Genomic DNA, 14,143 nt, shown 5'->3' with positions numbered 1-14,143 from the left:
CAATGCAAAGTTTTAAAAAATAACAGTTATGAGATGCTCCAAATGATGATCAAAGCAGTCAGAGGGAAGAATGAATGTATCTTCTATTTAACTGGTTTGTAGCACAGCAGCCTCTTTAGCTGCTGGATCAGTAAAAACCACTGAAGTATCAGAAGTGCCTCGAAGCATAGGGGTAAAAATGTACTGAACATATTATCTCAACAGTAACAGGACTTCATGGCTAGGAAAAATTTCTAAATAGTAAAATGACTCCAAGATACATCTCTCTTTCCAACATAAAACATAGCAGAAGAAAAAAAATTACAAGTAGATATAGCAATAACAGAAAATTACAAGGCAGAGAACACAAGGTCAAGACAATGCTATAGGTTCAACAGTATTCCATGAAGCTAGAAAATCTGTTAAGTTTGAAAGCCCTAGCAAAATATCACTTTTGTTTATAAATCACTTGTTTATCATATGACCATGTGTTAAATCATTTTCTTTCCATATACTGAAGAATCCTACAGTCAGCCTTTAAGCATTCTGCCTTTCTTTGCCAATCTTGTAACTGAGTATCTTGTTCCAGTCGATTTTGGTGCAGGTAACTGGAAGCTGCCAGCGCAAGGCCTTGAATGTAGTGTCTAATATTGTTTGAGAGTTTTCACTAATCGCTGTCTATTACTCATTTTCTGCATTCTCTATGATTTTAATAAACTCCTTCGCAGTTTGGACTTCATTCAAAACATTTATTGAATCTTGCACATCTTTATGACTAACCAATTGAACATTACTATCTTCATAATAGTGAACCTGGATCTTGAGCACTCCAACTACCTGAGCTGTAGATGGAGTGATGGTGAACTTCCACTCTGATCTCCAGTGGCCATTCCAGAATTTTTAGGCTGGAACTGGTAGCTTTCAATACACGCAATAATAGTCTGTTGCCCATCTATAGCTTTAGCATATACCTGATCTTCATATCCTTCTATCTTCACAGGTGTGAACTGATCCATGTTATACCGGGAAAATGCGTGAGCTGCCCCTTCCCTGAGGAGATTGTCATTGTTAAGTAGTAGCCGGACATCATTGAATACTTCATTAAATTCCCCTGGAGGTGCATGAGTGATGAATTTAGCAGCTATGTGTACCTTCTCCTCGTCCGACACCTGATCCTCCAAGTCCGCCATCTTGGGCTGCTCTTGCTTTTCTATTTTGAATGTGCAGACCTAGGAAGGGAGAAGAGAAGTTTTGATGTTAGAAAACACAATGACTGATTTATTACCTGCTGGATAGTCTACTTTTTCATATGAAATTATCTGTATAATTTAAGTTACGAGGAGAAAAAGACATGATCTTACCTGATAGGGAGAAGATATTAACACTTTTAAAAAGTATAATGAAATATCCAAAAGGACAAACAAGTAAGTCTCGTGATGACTACACAAGTATTCAGGCAAAGTTTACCAGTTATAAGTGCCTGGTATATAGTAAACATTCACTAAATATTCACATATATTAAATATTCACATATATAGAGAAATATGATAATTTACTCTAAATAGAATATAAATTATGCTCCTTTTTCATACATATACTTTCTTGAAGTGATTAGTAGGACAGAAAGAACAACTTTTTGTTTTTTTAAATTAATTAAGTTTATTGTTACATTTTAGATATACACAATGATCATATTCCTCTTAGGGAATTTGTACCTGTACATGATGTATATTGATTCTTCTTTTTTTCCCATTCCCCTTCCCTCCCTTCGAACCCTCTTTCCCTCCTTATTTGCAAAAAATTTGGTTCCATTTTTTCTTCTTTTCTTGTTTTTTTCTTTTCTCTTCCTCCCCCTATCCTTTAGTTCCCCTTCTCATTTGAGCACTTTCTTCCTATTTCACTATATCTATTACTTTTTAGGTATTTACTTCTTTTATACAATTAAATGACAATGGTTGTGTTTTATATTTTAATGGTTCACATAAACATATCCTCTCTATGTTATGATAGAATATATTTTAAAATTTAAAATTTAAATGTACATATGCTACAGCAAATGCAGCTGCCCTTGTTGGTGTTTATCATTGTCTGTAGCCTGAGGTACCATTGACTCTTAGGTAAACACGTAATTAGCTTGCTCAATTGAAGTAGGAAGGTGTACTTAGTGAACTTGCTTACTGTTCTGTATTTTCCTTTTCTCTTATTTCTCTCTTCACAATATACCTGTCTACTCTGCTGCTTTGCATCCTAGAAAATAAAGTTCCATATAGTACTCAAAATCAGGTGATCAGTCTGAGAAATGAAGTAACCTGACCTGATCTTGGTGTTCAAAGGATGCTATTCCTTTGGCTGTGCAAACAGTCTTTTAGGAGAGCTCTCTAATACTGGAGATGAATAGCAATAGAATAAACTTGGTGTCTGGAAATAAAAGGCCTGTGTTAAGACAAATTGGCTTTAATACACAATAAATCCTTCAGGGTATAGCATTAATAGTTTTAATTTGGCCACAGGATTTTTGATAATCTTTTTTTCCTCTTGCTTTTTTTTGTCTATTATTCAATAAATAAGAATAAATGCAATCATAATTCAAAGAACTTAGCACTAGTTATACAACACTTAACCCAAGACTGTAATACAAACCTATATCATACTTTTTAAAATTTCTTCTAAAGCGATAGTCTAAGTTGTTTTTACATCAAAATGACATGAATGTTTGCATTCATGGGGCCTGCCACCCAAAATAAATTAATATAGTGCACCACCACTTAAAAATAGAGTAGACTGGTGGTGACATTGTGCTAAGTCTTACTTTCTTGAACTATGACAAGAAGGAAAATCCTTTGGCAACACATATGTTAAATAATTTGTGGTTACAGTTTAAACAAGATTCACTCTGGAAAATCAAGCAACTTCAGGAGCCCTATTCTCATTCCATCAGATCACTCTGAAAATAAGATATCACCAAGTTTTGGAAAGTGGGATAGAAAGAATATAAGTCTCACCACTGACTTTTCAGTGCTGCATAAATTACTAGGCTTGCCAACCACAAGACAGAATGAATGCCAGAGTCCACAAGGATGAAGGGCATTGCTCTGGTAAATGTTGAGTATCGGAAATTGAAGTGGTGACACTGTGCTCATATGAAGCAGCAGGAAGAAGACGACCCTCAGATTTTCTATTGATTTTAGTGGCTGATACCTTTTGACAACGTGTGGATTTTTGTTAAACCCTTGAAAAGCACTTTTTACTAAAAAAATTACTGTTTCTTTCAACAGTTTCTCTAGGTAATAAATCACAACCTATTGATATTACTTGAATATTTATTAAGAAGTGAAATGGATATTAATAAAAGAGGGTGTAGATTACTAAAAGGAGAAATACAAGAAGGTGAGTAAACTTACATGAAAATAACAAGAAAAGGGCCGGAGATTTATCTCAGTGTTTCCACCACAAAGACCTGAGTTCAATCCTCAGTACCAAATAAATAAATAAATAAATAAATAAATAAATAAATAAAATGCATTTAGAAGCCAAATGTCAGATATGAAGGGAATCATTACTCAGTCCCATTTCCACCTTGGTGAAAATAATGATATTGCATTATTAATTCTCATTGCCAGTCTTCTCTGTATTTTTTCAGGTCCAGAGATCACTGTTATCACAGTCTAAGATGCTTCCCTCTGCCCTCTTTCAGAGGATGGGCTCCTCATCTCTCTAACAGTCAAAAGGCAGGTTTTATAGATGATCCAAGAGCTGAAAATGGCAAGCTCTCCCTGCCAGCTTGCACAGGGCTCTCCAAGCAGGCTGCTAGGAAAGTCACCACGCCCAGGATCACAATGAGAGGTCCTGTGTAGGTAAGGATATGCTTGCCCATGTGTATTCTGTCTGTCCCTCCCAAAGAAAGAGTCAAGATAGTCACATTCCTCAGCAGAGGACTGAGGAGTAGCAATGGTCGACACATAGAGATCTCCTGGACTTTGGAAAGGAGCAAACCAAGGACACAGCAGCATTTCTAGGCACAGTGATATGATAAGGACAGGGCAGGGCATCTCTATTCTATCTCCATCACCTGGCACATTTCCTTGTGGGAAATACAGGTTAGATTTAGGGTGATTTGTTATAACACCGATTATCTTGTTGCTCTCAAATAGCAAGAGAATATTTACAATTTATAATATGTGATCTATATGAGTCCCTATTCATTTTAATTGGATTCTTTATTAATACAGAGGATGTTGAGCTGGTACTGTAGTTTTGCAGGCTTGTTTCAGCACATGGAACTAAGAGCAATCACTGTGGACACCTTCCTTACAAAGATGATAAATAAATACGGAATGAGACTTTGGGGCCAAATTGGAGTTGGTATCATTTAATTTCTTCTCGTATTTCCAGCCAATTAAATGAATGGATGCCTGTGGTAATTAAACTCACTTTGATAATTAGGCACTAAGGATTCTTAAATTACTGTATGTTAATGAATATTTCCCAAGTATGGCCCCTATATCCTAATGGCTGCCAAATGGAATCTTCCCCCCTTTATGATTAAAATATAAAATTCTTTACAAATTCCAAATAGATACTACAAACCAGAAACAGAGAATTTCATTCTGGTGCTTTCTTTTTCAAGTCTAGAAAGGTCAATGAAATTTAAATATAAAATGAATCTTATTGTAAAGAAAACCTAGTTGAACTTACTCCCTTGGAACTTGGAAAGCCACAGTTAGAAGTGTGCAAGTTAAAGCCATACACGGGGTGAACTGCTGCTCCCCCACAGCTGCCTGAAAATAATGCACTCATAAATGACCACTGTATTTGCTAAGAATTGGGGCACAAGTTAGGTAAAAGGCCCAGTCCATCTGGAGGTATGTTACCCATGCAGAAATATACAGTGGTCCGGCTCTTGTTATTCGGCCAGATGAGCCATAGTGAATGCTCTTATCTGAAATCTGTGCTTTTGATTTTTCTTGGAATTATAAGTGTTATTATAAGTGTTGTTTTACAACACTTTATAATTTGGTCCACAGCCTTACAAAGTGAAATAAGCAAAACAAAACAAACTTAGAACTGACACTTGTTGTAAATGTAAAGACTGAAAGTGATGGATTTATTTCTAGAGAATGTCTTAAATGCAGATATTCCAAGTGTGTGAATATTTTAAATATTTGTATATTTACTTCAAATATTCAACAAATGCCTTTTATAGTCTTTCTTGGAAGGAAAAGGAGAGGTCATGATGGGTAATTAGCTTTTCTTTCTTTTTTTTTTTTGGTACCGGCAGTCAAACTCGGGTCCTTGAGCTTGTGCAGCAGGCGAAACCACTGAGCTAAATCCCCGGCAGCTTTTCTTGAACATATTGCTATGATATGAATGTTTGTGTCTTCTCAAAATTCTTATATTGAAAACCTAATCACCAATATGATGGTAGTAGGTAAGGTCTTTGAAGGATGATTAGATCATAAGGGTGGAGCCCATCTGAAGGAAATTCGTGGACTTATAATAAAACACCTTAAAGATCTGACAGTACTTTGATCTTGGAGTTTCTAGCCTCCAGAACTGTGGGAAATAGGTTTCTGTTTTAATTCACCCAGTTTGTGTTATTTTGTCATAGTAACTTGAATAAACCAAGAAAATTCCATATTTTACAGGTCCTAGCTGACTCTCCACATACCATGATTCCACTACTAAAGAATTCTGGCATATTGATGGGTACAACTCTGCATTTCTACTAAACAAACCATGCAGGGCACTAGAACTAATCCAGTGTATCTTATATTGTACCAATGAATTACGTGCATCACCAAACTCACATACATCCAATCTCTGAGGTCGAGCTGAGGTCTACTAATCCAACACCATTTTGAGCTTCAATTTATCCCATCCATAAAATGTTGATAATAATTGTGCAAAGCATGGAAAACCAAATTTGATAACATGAAAACAGAACATAATACAGCTCCTGGTATGCCACACTCTCATTATATCTTTAAAGTCCTTTCTTGGAAGAATAAGGAATACTCATCTTTGATACATGCTCAGATTTGATATTAAATCATTTTAAGTAGCATTATTCAATACAGATAAAAGGGAATGATGGGTTTTGATGTTTTTAAGTAAGAGTATCTTGCCTTTCTCCATATGGAGATGTCTTTGTTCTAGCCATTTCATCCACACTCCCCCTAGAGGTTAATTTCTTTGAACCTCACATAACACTTGTGCTCAAATCCCATTGATCAGAAGTTTGTCATGGGCCTCATGTAGATACAAGGAAGTCTTGCAAGCATAGATTTTATTTATGTGGTCATATATGAGTTAAAAGTCAGGTTCTCCTAATGATTAAAAAAGGTTATACTGGGTGTGAGGTGTCATGTGGTACTCTTTGTTACAAGAAAATATTACAAAATTCATAGGGAGAATTAATAGTGGCTGCTTGGTTATATATGTTTCCAACTCTGTATAATTCGGTCCATAGATTTACAATGCAAACCACTAAACCAAAACACATTTAGACCAAACACTTACGGAAATTAATTTATTAATTGGTTGATGGTAAAAATGTGAGAAAGATCAAGGTTGATTTTTGAGGTCTGAGGAATGAAATGACAGATTCATCTTTACACAATTGAAGAAAACAAGGTTTGTGGTAGGATAAACTGGGAGTTCAGTTTGGAACATGCTCTTTGAAAAACATAACTAGTAAAAGGAGAGATACTATGGAGATAGGTTACATAAAAGTCTGGAGCTCAGAAGGAATTTCTGACTAGAAAATTGAAGTGGAAATCATCATGTAATAGAAGAAATGGGTTTCACGACTGAAATTTGGGAGCTGTTATGTTTACAGATCTGAAGAACGGAACAACCAACAAGCAACACTAATGAGGGGTGACTAGTGAGGTACAAGATATGAGTGTAGCAAATTGGTATGGAGTACATACGGAAGTTATGATCTTTTAGTGGTAAAAGAAGCAAAGCACCAGCTGAAGGGAAATGGATAGGGCCAGATGTTCTGGAGATTTGAGAATAAAGAAAAGAATATGAAATAATTATAGAAGTGTTAAGCTGCACACTTGCTCATTATTACCATGGTGGTATGCTGCAGTGTGGATCCAAACTATCAGCCAAAGGCCCAGGTCTTAAAAGATGAATTCCCAGTGTGGCGCTGCTGGGAAGAAACAGAACTTTTTAAAGGTGGAGAGTAGTAGAAGGTCTTCAGGTAATGTACTTAGAATAATGGTCACTTATAATAAGCCAGTATTACTAAAATCAGAATTAATGCACAGAGGGAATTGCCAAATGGCTGGGGGGGAGAGTAACTCAAAATATGGGTTACCTAGAGGGGTAAATAGGACCCGAGCCTTTACCTTTGACTCTGCTAAACCACGTATACTGTTAAGAAGACATAGCTAACATGGTGCACAAATTTCTAGAAGCTAAGTGGGTGGGCGTGAGAATGGGAAGCCTCAGGATGTGGACATGTAGGGGTGTTTCCAGATACATAATGGCTGTTCTCACAGGGGAGATTATGGATTATTCTAAGGAAGCTTTTTACCTGGTGCTGACCTGATGAAGTGAACAGTAACCTCTGCCCAATCTGTGCCCAGATATTCTTTCTCTATCCCTGTCATAGAATGGAAGTCTCAATCAAAAGGGAAGAACAATGAAAATTGCCTTCTTTGGGCACAAGTGAAAACCTATAGCACCTGGGAGCAGGAAATAGCAAACAACAACATAGGCTCCCCCTTTCTTTGGAGATAAATCAGCTAATTCCAGCTGGAGGTCCTTGGTGCTAGAGAAGAGACATCGTATGTATGAAGGCCAAGACATCCCTGAGATTGAAGCTTAATTAAAAAAAAATCACCAAATGCTCTTTATCCTACCACCAGACTAACAGATGCAGGACAAAAAGCTGTAGGAGATATATCTCGGGGGAGGGGGTGGAAAAGGACACTAAAAGGTAAGGACTTTGCGCTTGCAAGGCAAGCTACAGAACCACTGAGCTAAATCCCTGGCCCCATTAAAAACTTTTTATAAGCAGATGAAATTAGTATGTCAATAGAGGAGATAAAGCAGAATCATGAAAAAGCTTTACCCAGAGAAAAGACTGAAAGAGGAAAAGAGAAGCAAACGACAAATTTAACAAAAAAGGAAGATATTAGATTTTAATAACCTTAAATAATAATTTCAATAATCATTTTATGAGTGGTCTACATATATCAGTTTAAGGACAAAGATTTTTATTTGAAGTCAGATTGAATAAAAAGCAAGACCGAAATTTCTGCTGCCTTCCAAAAACTCTATTTAAATATAAAAACATAAATTTATGTCTTTGAATATTTAAAGCTTAATAATATAATAATATATAAAATACCATTTATATTTTACAAATATAAATGCTTAAATTTCTATAAGATAAATCACTAAATTTTGTAGATGTTTTTGCCATATTCACATCCATTTTATATCCTCATACCATCTTATAAGGCACTTTTTTGCTATCCCTAACTTTTGGGATTAGAAAGCTATGGCTATGAAAAAGTTAAACAATGTGGGGCCAGGGATTTAGCTCAGTGGTGCTGCCACCTGTCTCGCAAGAGCAAGGTCCCGAGTTTGATCCCCAGTACCAAAAAAAAAAAAAAAAATTAAACAATGTGTCCAATGTTTTTTGGCTAATAAATAGCAGAGATGGGGTTAATATCTAGGCTGTCTGATTAACAATCCCACACAATGATTCACTATTGGAACTGCCACTCCTGATAGTTTTTGTTTATGAGTTTAGTAATGTCTATGAGCCTATTGATTAGGAATGATTTTGTAATATTTCCTGGTTATTTTCAGTACATACTTTGAATATTAATGAAGGTCTACTTTATTGTACAAAAAAGGAGAGGTTATAGCATGACCTCAATATGAAATAGTTAGAATCTCACTGCCATATTTTATAGGTCATTAATAGCATATTTATAACTTTTTGACTATTCAATTTTACTTTGCTCCAGTGATCTTAGCTTCTTATGCTCTCAAATTTTCTAAACACTAGCTACATTATAATAATTATTTTCATTCTTTCTTAATATTCTTCTGATCTGAAAGCACATACTGGCTAGAATACCCCATACACTGACAACATCCAAGTTTCCATAAACTTCACATAGGCATCAATTTTTCAAACATTTTACTTATTAGTTGTATATATTTTGAATCCATTAAGCTGCATAAAAATTCATGTAAAGATAGATCCAGGAACAGTTAGTTACTTTCCAGAAAAGTTTGAATACTGCCAAAAATGTTTTTATGTGAAAATAAAGGCCAGTAGATTAATAAAATGTTTTATTTAAATATTAACCTTGTAAATTTTATATTTTACAGTTTTACTCTAGGTATGATTGACTGAATAGTCAGCACAGAAAAAATCCTATATTATTTACTTAAAAGTACCAAGACTACATGTGGAATAGAAAACTGGAAATTCATTTTCTGGCTACAGTTGGTTGTTGTAAAGAATTCTAAAAGTGATCATAAAGCAATTGGCCAATACACAGACTAAAGACAATCAAATGTAGTGGGAATAAACTGGCTTTAATAGCACATGGCACCCATTGTAATCACCAGTATCCATTTCAGGATGAAGTAAATGAGTATGAATGAGGGTAGCTATTAACTTTAACCAGAAATGCTAGGATCTGACTGGGAGTAAGAAAGGAAAAATTATATCACCTACCTGACAAAAGGGTAGGTTCTTGTGTAGCAGACTGAATACCACTCTTTTTTTTTTTTCTCATTTGGAGATTTTTTTTTTTGCTTAAATTATTTTATTTTAGGTATATTTAGGTATACAATACCTATACCTTTATTTTAGATATGCAATACATTTACACTTTTCTTTGGGTGCTTGTACCTGTACATGATGTATCTTGGTTCTTATTTTTTCCTCCATTACCTGTGCGCCCTTCACTCCTCCACCCGTCCCTATTTACATACTTCGTTTCCATTTTTTTTTCTTTTCTCATAATTTTTCCTTTCCATTCTTTCCTTTCCCCATCTCCCCTACCACCACCCCTACCCCTCTGGATCTTTTCCTATTTCAAAGTATCAATTATTAGTTATTAATCCTCTTAGTCCTTATTTACACTCTCAGTTTCTCACACTAGAGAAACTATTCAGTATTTACACGTGTGTCTTATTTATTTCACTTAAGAGTATGGCCTCAATATGCATCCATTTAGCTATAAATGACTCTTGTTTCTCGTTCTTTATGGCTGAGTAGTACTCCATTTTATTAAAAAAAAAAAACACCACATTTTCTTTATCCAGTCTCCAGTTGATGGGCACTTGGGCTGTTTCCAAGCTTTAGCTATTACAAACTGTGCCACAATAAACATGGGTGCACATATATCTCTGTGGCTGAATACCACTCTTAACCCTAGAATTTTTCCAGCTCTTCCAGCTATCTTGTACGATTTCTGATCAATTTCAGCATCCCTATGATAACATATGTACTTCTCTGCCCTCTTTAACTCCTAATGCTACCACGATGCTGCCGTTCAGGAAAGGACTGATGATGTCAGAAAAGGAAGTTTGGCCAAGAATTAGGGGTGGACTTTTGGTCACATTTGCCTGAAGAGTAAACAGGAGATGAGGTGGAGATCACAAAGAGAGATGACTTGCTTTCTTGGTGGTTAATAAATACAGCAAAATGAGACTATCTGGCAGGAATTTAAATGTGAGGACTTTTGTTGTTTATTAGACTATTTTGTTTTCTCTCTTTTTGACTGTGAGAAAACCACACATGCTAATAGTTTGCATGAAAATGTCCCTAGAAACTTGCATAGTAGTGTTGAAACCACTTATGGTGGATTGAAGGTTAAATGGAAGGCGAAGAAGGGAAGGCAGAGAGAAGCTTACTACACTCGAGGAGCACACAATAATGAATTTTCTCTGGCACACATGAGATTCAAAACTCTGAGTAGCAGAATTCTTTTCTGTAGATGAGTCATAATTGAGGTAGGAAAACATTCCCAAAATTTTCTCCTCAAATAGTCCAGGGAAATTTCACAGTCAAATCTTGTTAAGAAAATCTGGTTGTACTGTTTGACTATTTATATGCTTGTAGTATTGGCTTATATATCCTTAGAACCCACTCTAGTGAAGTAGGTCTCTGGTGAGACTGACCTATTTACTTTGGTAGTAGTACCTAGTCCTCTAATAAAATCACCCTCAGTTCCTTTCCCTCCTAGGAACATGCCAAACCATCCACTAAGAAATGGAGCCCACCTCCCTTTCCCTTGTATTTGGCTGGCCTTTTGAATTGCTTCACAGAATTGTGTCTTCACATTGGTCTCCAGCTGTGTGAATTTTGGAAAATTCCCATTTTAACATTTCATTCAGTTGGAATTTTTAGTTCCTTAAAACTTGGGGCTTTTGTTGGCACTGGGTAAATGCATTTTTCCACTCCCCTCAGATGATACTTTAGCGTTATTCTTTATGTAGGAGGTTTGTTTACACCACACTCTGGTTGAGAATTGCTTATAGCTCCTCTTCAGGTTTTATCTGATGTTCACCCAGCCTTAGAAAGATCTTTCTCTAAAAAAAAAAAATCTTTCTCTAAATAAAGTTTCCAGATACTGTTTCTACAGGCTAGGAGCTGAGTTTTAGTGCCATAAATTCAGCCGTCCCATCACATACATTTATAGACATAATATTTGAATAATTTGTTTGGGAAAATGATTTGGTTTATCCCATCTTTCTTATGAACAAATTCCAGCTTACAGCCAACCATGGGAGTTGTTAGACTCAATATCTTTTTTAAAAAATGGTTTCATTAAAAGAAAAAAATTAATCCACTAAAACAAGTTTAAGATTCAATTTCTGTGTGAAAATGCTTAAAACAATTCTAATTTCATAATGGGAACTCATTTTCAGCTTTAAGAGATCTGCAGAACAGAACTTACACCACTATAATAAAGGAGGCCTTAGTGTAAGCAAGCACAATCAAGGTGGAATCCGCTCTAACTGAGGAAAAAAACTGCTAATTAAATTGGTTGCCTATAAAAATGGATGTACTTGGCTTTAGAGTAAAATTCAAATTCCTTTGTGATTATTATTTCAGGTTATTCTTTTCCCTCATATTTCAGATAACTAAAATGTTTCTGTAATTCCACTTAACAGAAGATTTTCCACATGTTACATTTTTAGTTCAAAAATTTCTCAACAAGATTTGATTTTTCATGTTGATATTTTTCCTCAGTCATGTCTGCCTTACTGTTTGAATCAGGAAAACAAATGCCATCTTTTACCAGGGACACAGCAAAACTAGAATGATTGATATTGCTTGGCACCTAGTGTGCTGAATGCCTGAAGTGAAAGGCTGTGGACAAAAGGCAGAGACAGGACGGCTGATAATTTGTATAATGAGTTCATAACCAGGCAACCAGTGTTCTCCTGAAAACAGATAGGCTCTGTGTGCTCCGAAACTGAAATATAGGCAAGTACAATTTGCACAAGGCTTAAACAATATTTTACATCTTACATTACGATTTCTGAGTACCACAAAGCCTCCCCAACAGAAATATATCTTCAAAACAAAAGCAGGTACTTCAGTCTAAATCATTTTTGTTATCACATCTGGTTCTGCAGAAAAAATTGTGAGGTATAGATCACAGAGATATCAATAATATTTCAATAGTGTAGGTATATATATATATAGCTTATGCATCTATTTTATTCATCATATATATATTATACACAGGCATATACTGTAATACAGAGTAGAGAATAAATATTTTTATTCCCATTGTCAGGAAATAGGGCATTTTCTTTCAAAATATGCAAGCCATTTTACTAGAATCACATAGGCCAGGATATGATGAAAAACAGTGGCTGTAACTACGTTCCAATGAATTCACTAGAAATATCTCATAAAACAGATACTAAACAAAAGGAACAAAATGAGTAGGCTTGGAGCAGTGGTCCAGATAATTCATATTTGATGTAAAATGCTTTTGATTTGTTTCTAAAAATATCCAATCCTATCTCAAAGCATTTATAATCAATATCATAAATCACTACATTATACTTTGACAGTAAGTCAGATGATACCAATGGGGAGTACATGTTGATAGTATCTTTAGCAAGAGGTATATGTGTGCATATGTGAGAGAAAATTTTTCCTTTGTGTTTTTGAACATGAACTTGTTAAAGTAGAAGAGGGTTGGTTGAAGCATCAGTAACTTTCAGGAATGTGGAAAATTTGCCCTGAAGAACAAAGGTATATACAAAGGTGAATGCTATGGCTGTTCCCACTTTTCCAAGCAGGAATAGAAGAAGAGAAATAATGTTCGAAGGTTGTTCTGTACACATATTCTACAGAGTGGGGTAGATGATCAATTATTTTCTGATGCTATTTGAACAGGAAAAAATATTATTCTGGAAGCAAAAGAATTATATCTCAGTGCCACACTTATTCATTTTTTTCAGGGCCATTAATGGTAACAATACTCAAGGAGTGTCCAATATTTTCATTATTTTGAGTAATTTCTTTGAAATTCTGTTTCCATTAATGTAACAATATGAATTCATTTTTAGTGGTGAATCCCAATTATTCTCACTCCTCCACTTCTTCCACCCTTACAGTACACACACACACACACACATACAGATAAATACACACATTCCTGAATATCACCTTTAGTTTATATAAGGTTTCCTGTTGAACAGCATCAAAATGAAAGACCTAGCAATTTAAATCTCTGGTTTTAACATTTAAGGACAACTACAGATGTGTACAATTTTCTTGCTTAAGTGATTTTTCCAAATTTTACATTCAAAAAGTATCCTACAAATAATCTACTCTAGCATTCTTCCAACAAATTTTACACATAAAAAGCCTAAAGCTCCAAGTATTTAAATGACTTGCTATATTAGTCAAATTTCCTGTCACTGGAATACAATAACTGACACCACAACTTCAAGGAGGAGAGGCTTAATTTGGTTCATAGTTTCATGGATTTAGTCTGTGTTCTGCTGACTGCAAGGCAGAAACATCATGGCTGAAGGGACATGGAAGTGGAAAGCTGTTCAACGGATCTAGGAAGATGAAGGGAACAGTGCCAGAGAGGAAAGTGGACAGGAATCATACATAGTATCCATGGTCATGCCTCTGTGACCCATT

At 35.4% G+C, this 14,143-nt stretch overlaps 1 pseudogene; it reads right to left on the bottom strand.

Annotated features, from left to right (window-relative positions):
* Positions 1-516: 516 nt before the first annotated feature.
* LOC110346759 (F-actin-capping protein subunit alpha-1 pseudogene) lies at positions 517-1,169 on the bottom strand (annotated as a pseudogene).
* Between the last annotated feature and the right edge of the window lie 12,974 nt (positions 1,170-14,143).

The sequence above is a fragment of the Heterocephalus glaber genome, unplaced genomic scaffold (assembly GCF_053883595.1).
Source record: "Heterocephalus glaber isolate CG9 unplaced genomic scaffold, H.glaber_assembly_v1.0 deba00001097, whole genome shotgun sequence".
Lineage (NCBI taxonomy): Eukaryota > Metazoa > Chordata > Mammalia > Rodentia > Bathyergidae > Heterocephalus > Heterocephalus glaber.
Note: the sequence above shows the minus strand (reverse complement) of the source record. Positions and strands in the feature narration are given on the sequence as shown.